The sequence below is a fragment of the Durio zibethinus genome, chromosome 2, assembly GCF_047325235.1.
Source record: "Durio zibethinus cultivar Kanyao isolate XHJ-2024 chromosome 2, ASM4732523v1, whole genome shotgun sequence".
NCBI classification, from domain to species: domain Eukaryota; kingdom Viridiplantae; phylum Streptophyta; class Magnoliopsida; order Malvales; family Malvaceae; genus Durio; species Durio zibethinus.
In genome coordinates, this window is record NC_143163.1 from 15,606,163 (window position 1) to 15,612,356 (window position 6,194).

Below are 6,194 nucleotides of genomic sequence, written 5' to 3' on the forward strand. Positions count from 1 at the left end.
TGCTTGAACCCACCTACTGCTTGATCATGGTGCACATGGTGTGCTTCCCAAGCCTTGCATACCCTCGTATGGTGCGTGGCCCAACATGTGCTAATGGTGGTTAAACCATGTGCTGATGGTGGTTAAAGCATGTGTCAAGACTAACGGCCAACATGCCTTGATAGTGGTCAGGGCATTAGCATGTATCATGGTCTGCAAGCTAGTCTAGGCCTAGGGGTTCTCTTTGAGTCGAAGAACAATTCCAGTTCTAGCGAGATAGTGTCTGACAGCTAGGGGGACCAGGCCTTGAGGCTTATGCAAGCCCAGGTCATGAACAACTAGCCAAGAATAGTGGTATGGGTAGTGATTAAGACTCCAGAGACTTAGGCATGGTGTTCAAGTCTAACAAAATTAAGCCAGGCTCAAGTGCAAGCATAGGTGAGTAATGCATGGGCACACGATCAAACCTAAGAGTGAGCATCGATGATCAAGATACAGGTGCATGGTCAGACCTAAGTACGAGCATGCCTGAACATAGTCCTAGGACATCAATGGATAAAAAAGTAATTTCATTATGAACACTTGGCTGCCACAAGCTAGTTATCCCTGTGGTAACTTTTTTATCACCTCTAGCTTCAAATTCCAAAGGTCTAAAAGATTAATAGGCCACACTTTCATGGTTCATATCCATAAGCGAAATCAAAATCAAATGAGCTTTTACCTTTTTGTTCCACCTGAGATTTCTATTCTCATTTGAGCTTATCTTAGGACACCTATATTATCTTTTAACTAATGTGCCGCGCTAGCCAAACTCGCCACCTAACAATGTCTTCTACCTAGATCGACCAACTGATGCTGACCTTGGGTCTAAGAAAAAAGGTCATGCCCCATCTCTGATTCACAGAATAAGTAAAATAGCGTTAATAATAGTGGTATTTCAATTTTGCCCAAGCGTTCCCACTTATCCTACACCACTAGACTCATGGTCAACAGGGGTTTTTTTCCCTGTAAATTTCACCAAGCCCATTCCTTGGCTATGGTTTCGTTGGATAATAGATATGGATAGTGGGAATCTCGTTAATCTATTCATGTGCATCACTAATTAGATGATAAGGCACTTGGCTACCTTAAGAGAGTCATAGTTATTCTTGCCATTTACCTATGCTTGGTTGAATTTCTTCACTTTGACATTCAGTTCACTGGGTAAAAATCACATTGTGTAAGCATCCATAGGGACCATCGCAATGCTTTGTTTTAATTAAACAGTTAGATTCCCCTTGTCTGTACCAGTTTTGAGTAACTACTCATCACTTAGGGAAGGACCCTAAAGAAGCTATTCCCAGTTTGTCTCTCAACCAGCATGTAGTGACTTACTCTTATCATGGGAGAAACTCAAATAGTACATCGATAGCTGACAGGTTCAGGATTGGGACCCCCATGCCCAACCCTCAAAGCCAATCCTCTTCCCAAGGTTATAGATTTATTGTCAACTTCTTTTACCTACATTGTTCTATTGACCATAGGTTACACCTTCGAGACTTGATGTGGTTATGAGTACAACTAGGGGCGGATGGCACTCGGTCCTTCAAATTTTCAAGGGCCATTGGGGGTGCACCAGACACCATGTAACATGTGGTGCTCTTTCGACAACTAGACCTTACCTCTAGCTATGCCATTTCTAGGGTGGACAAGCCATTAAATAGAAAAGATAACTCTTTCTGAGCCCTCACAGATGTCTTTGGACTCCTTAACATTGCTGTCAGCCACCCTGTCTCGGTTTAGGAATTTTAACTTGATTTTATTTTTAAGCTTGCACTGGACACATTATCAAACGAGCTTTCCCCATCTCTTAGAATCGACTAACCCATGTAAAAGTTCCTTTCACCTGAAACATTTCCCTTCTTCAACCTTTAAAGTTCTAAATTGAATATTTGCTATTACCACCAAGATCTGCACTGAAGGCCACTCTACTTAGGCTTACGCCTTAAGTTTTGCAATGACAAACATCTTTCCTACTCATCAGGGCTTGGCTCTTACCTTGACAATCAAGTATGGGTTGCGCATTTAAGCACCATCTATTTTTGGGCCTAGTTGATTTGACAAGTGAGTTGTTATACACTCCTTAGTGGATTTTGACTTTCATGACCACCGTCCTACTATTTAATCAATTGACACCCTTTTTGGGTTTTAGGTTAGCATGCAGTTGAGCACCATAACTTGACTTCAGCACATCCTGCATTGCCAATTCTGCTAACCAAAAATGGCCCATTGGAGCTCTCGATTCCATGGTATGGCTTAATGAAGCAATCGTGCCATTCTACCTATTTAAAGTTTGAGAATAGGTCAAGGGCATTAAGCCTTAAATGCCTCTAATCATTAGTTTTACCAAATAAAACTCGCTAAGGGTTTCAACTATCTTAAGGGAAACTTTGAAAAGAACCAACTACTACACAGTTTGATTAGTCTTTCACCCTTATACCCAAGTTAAATGAATGATTTGCATGTCAGTATCAATACAGGCCTCCACCAGAATTTCCTCTAGCTTTGCTATTTTCAAGCATAGCTCACCATCTTTCGAGCCCTAACAGACATGCTGGCACTAGAACCCTTTTCTAAAGATCAAGGTCGATCAGTGATGTACTTGTGAGGGATCCCATCAATCAGCTTCCTTATGCCTTACGGGTTTCCTAAACCATTGACTCGCACACATGTCAGACCCCTTAGTCCATGTTTCAAGATGGGTCAAATAGGGAGCCCATAGGCTAACACTAAGAGCACGCAAGTGTTGAGGCACATTGAGATGGTGAATGGTACATTGAGATAGTGAATGGAACATTCCATGATCATGGCAACAATGTCTCCATGGGCATATCAAAAGTTCAAGCTTAGGCTGCCATTATGACTTATGTTAGTCCATGCCCCAAGTCAATCAAAGGATCGGTTGTCAGCATACCACATCCGATTAGTGTGTATCGCTAGCCCTCATATGCTTCTCTCTCAATAATTTCAAGCATTCTTTGACTCTTTTTTCAAAGTTCTTTTCATTTCCCTTATGGTACTTGTTTGTTATCAGTCTTTCACCCATATTCAGCCTTGGATAGAATTTACCGCTTGATTGGGGCTATATTTCCAAACAGCCCAACTTGTAGACAACACTTCATGATATGATAAGGTCTAGGCATAATAGGGCTTGCACCTTCTCTGGCACCCTTTTTAAGGGGACTTAGGCCTAGTCCATCATCGAGGATGCTTTTTAATACTGAAATTTGGATGCTAGGGCAGCCTAATTCTTAAGCTAGGCTCTTTTTGATTTGCTCATTGTTACTAGGGAAATGCTGGTAAGTTTCTTTTCCTCTACCTATTAATATGGTTAAACTCAATGAGTAATCATACTTGACCTAGGTCATGATGGGAGCATTGACCGAGTGATGTAGGGGGTACGATGAGGTCTAGATAAACAACAAGCATGCATCACTGGAGATAAGGCACACAATGAGCTCTACCATTAACAATCACAGTGTTGTTGTTGTCGGGGACTCGCTTTTAGGCCATCAATGACTAATGAGATCATGGGAGGCCATCTTTCACCCCTTCACCCGAAGCTGAATGGGTGGGGGTTAGGGGGCAACGATGCATGACAACTAGGCAAGCATGCCCTTGGCCTAATGGCTTTAGGTGCAACTTGCATTCAAAGACTCGATGGTTCATGGGATTCTACAATTCACACCAAGTATCACATTTTACTATGTTCTTCATCAATATAAGAGCCAAGATATCTGTTACAGAGAGTCATTTTAGTTTTTCCTGACAAAAATAACCATGGTGCCACCTGCGCATGTACCACAAATGAAATGATGATGGCATATGCGCTCTTTTTCATTCTAGTTTCATGGTACAATTCATGTCGGGGGTTCATTATTCGATCACGGGCAATGATGCTAATCGTTTTGTCCACTTAGAAGGTAGAATGAAGCAATCATTATGCACGGCTAAGGTTGGAAAGGGCTTAGGGCATGGAGGCACCCTCGCCCCCCTCGGTGTTTCATTAATGCATTCGTGGGTTGTTCATTGAGTTAGTTTTGACAATTATCCTTTTACAGGTTCACCTACGAAAATCTTGTTTCAACTTTTCCTTCCTTTAAACGATAAGGTTTAGTGAACTTCTTATGATGTTGTGGGCAATAAACCATCAACATCATCATGATCCAAACACTTAATCAAACCATTCAATAAATAGGAGCGATGGGCAATGTATACAAAAGGCAGGGACATAGTAAACTCAAGCTGATGACTTATGGTTATTAGGATTTCCTTGTTGAAGACTAATAATTGCAATGATCTATTCCCATCATGATGAAAATTCAAAGATTACTCAAGCCTATCAGCCAGGGCTATATACTTGTTGAATACATCAATGTAGCATGTGTGCAGCCAAAAAAATCTAAAGGCATTACAGACTTGTTATTGCCTCAAACTTCTTTGGCCTAAGCTACCATAGTCCCTTTAAGAAGCTACCCACAAAGGATCACCTTTGTGTAGCTAGTTAGCAGGCTGAGGTCTCATTCATTAATGAAATTACCAGACAAATCAATCCACCAACTAAGAATGGCTATGTACCACCACCCATGAAATCAATAAAGAGCTCTTAATCTGTCAATCTTTACTATGTCTGGACCTTGTAAGTTTCCCTGTGTTAAGTCAAATTAAGCTACAAGCTCCACTCTTGATGGTGCCCTTCCATCAACTCTTTTAAGTTTCAGCCTTGTGACCATACTCCCTTTAAAACCCAAAGACTTTGATTTCTTATAAGGTGAAGGTGGAGTCCTAAAAGTAACATCCGTTGATCCCTGCTTGGCATCATTTATCGTTGAGACTAGGACAATATCTAATCATCTTCAAGCCCCTAATTTTCATTCTTGATTAATGAAAACTTTCTTGGCAAATGCTTTCGCAGTTATTCGTCTTTCATAAATCCAAGAATTTCACCTCTGACTATAAAATACGAATGCCCCTAACTATCCTTATTAATCATTACTATGATCCTAAAAGCCAACATAATAGAATCAAAATCCTATGATGTTATCCCATGCTATTTTATATAAGCATAGGCCTGCTTTGAGCACTTTAATTTCTTTAAAGTAATAGTGTTAGAGGAATAACCAGGCTATTAAGGCTGAAAGTGCATCACCAGTAGTAGGGACCAGTATATTGGTGCTTACCATAAGGTATACCGATAGCCCAACCCTAGTTCCAACTATGCATTTTTTTACTACAACAACATAAATATAGGTTATTAAGCTAGAATTACTATAGTTGTTAGCACCAGACTTGCTCTCCAGTAGATCATCATTAAGGGATTTAGATTGTACTCATTCTAATTACCAAACTCATAAAGCCTGTATTGTTATTTGTTGTCACTACGTCCCCATGCTAGGATTGGATAATTTGCACATCTACTACCTTCCTTGGATGTGAAAGTCATTTCTTAGGCTTCCTTTCCAAAATTGAATCTTAATTCTGAGCTACCTATCACCACCATAGTAGGCAATTATCCTACCATCAAAAGTTGATAGGGTAAATATGAATGATGTGTCACCGACACAAAGGTTATGTGATCCATCAAGTTATCATGAATCATCAAAGCAATGGGCAAAGCTCGCATTGACCTTTTATCTAATAAATGCACCCTATTTAGAAGTTAGGGTTTGTTGTATATATTAGCTCTAAAATTACTACAGTTATCTGAATACTAGATACCATCTAAAAAATTATAACTAATTTAATGAGCCATTTGTAGTTTCATAGTCTGAATTAGTTCATACTTATACACACATGGCTTAATCTTTGAGACAAGCATGTGACTACTAGCAAGATCAACCAGGTAGCATTCCTTCAGGATGTTGGCACGCATGGAACTTAATACACTAACTAAGGTGCAAAGAGAGCCAACACAAAGCACAAGTGTCGTGCATGTCGAGCATGTAAAATGCATCACACTAAACGAAAAAGGGTTGAGGGCTCACATTTACAAAACATTTCACATCTAAGAGCATGATCAAACTCCAGTGCATCAATATGGCCACAGGGGTTTAGGTGGCACACTTTGGACACAGGGCATAATTGAAGTTTGACCCGTAACCCTTAAGGACACAAAACAAATGAGAGAATGCAAGACATCTGATTTGCATCAATTTAGGTATGCAGCATAAGATCCG

The 6,194-nt window shown here is 40.3% G+C and overlaps 1 non-coding gene and 2 pseudogenes across 1 annotated transcript; all 3 read right to left on the reverse strand.

Annotated features, from left to right (window-relative positions):
* Positions 1 to 444: 444 nt before the first annotated feature.
* On the reverse strand, positions 445 to 3,386 carry LOC149520070 (25S ribosomal RNA; annotated as a pseudogene).
* Positions 3,387 to 3,614: 228 nt separating this feature from the next.
* LOC149520071 (5.8S ribosomal RNA) lies at positions 3,615 to 3,770 on the reverse strand. The gene has a single exon (XR_016335188.1). It is a non-coding gene; the product is annotated as a 5.8S ribosomal RNA (ribosomal RNA).
* A 292-nt stretch (positions 3,771 to 4,062) lies between these two features.
* Positions 4,063 to 5,863, reverse strand: LOC149520072 (18S ribosomal RNA; annotated as a pseudogene).
* Between the last annotated feature and the right edge of the window lie 331 nt (positions 5,864 to 6,194).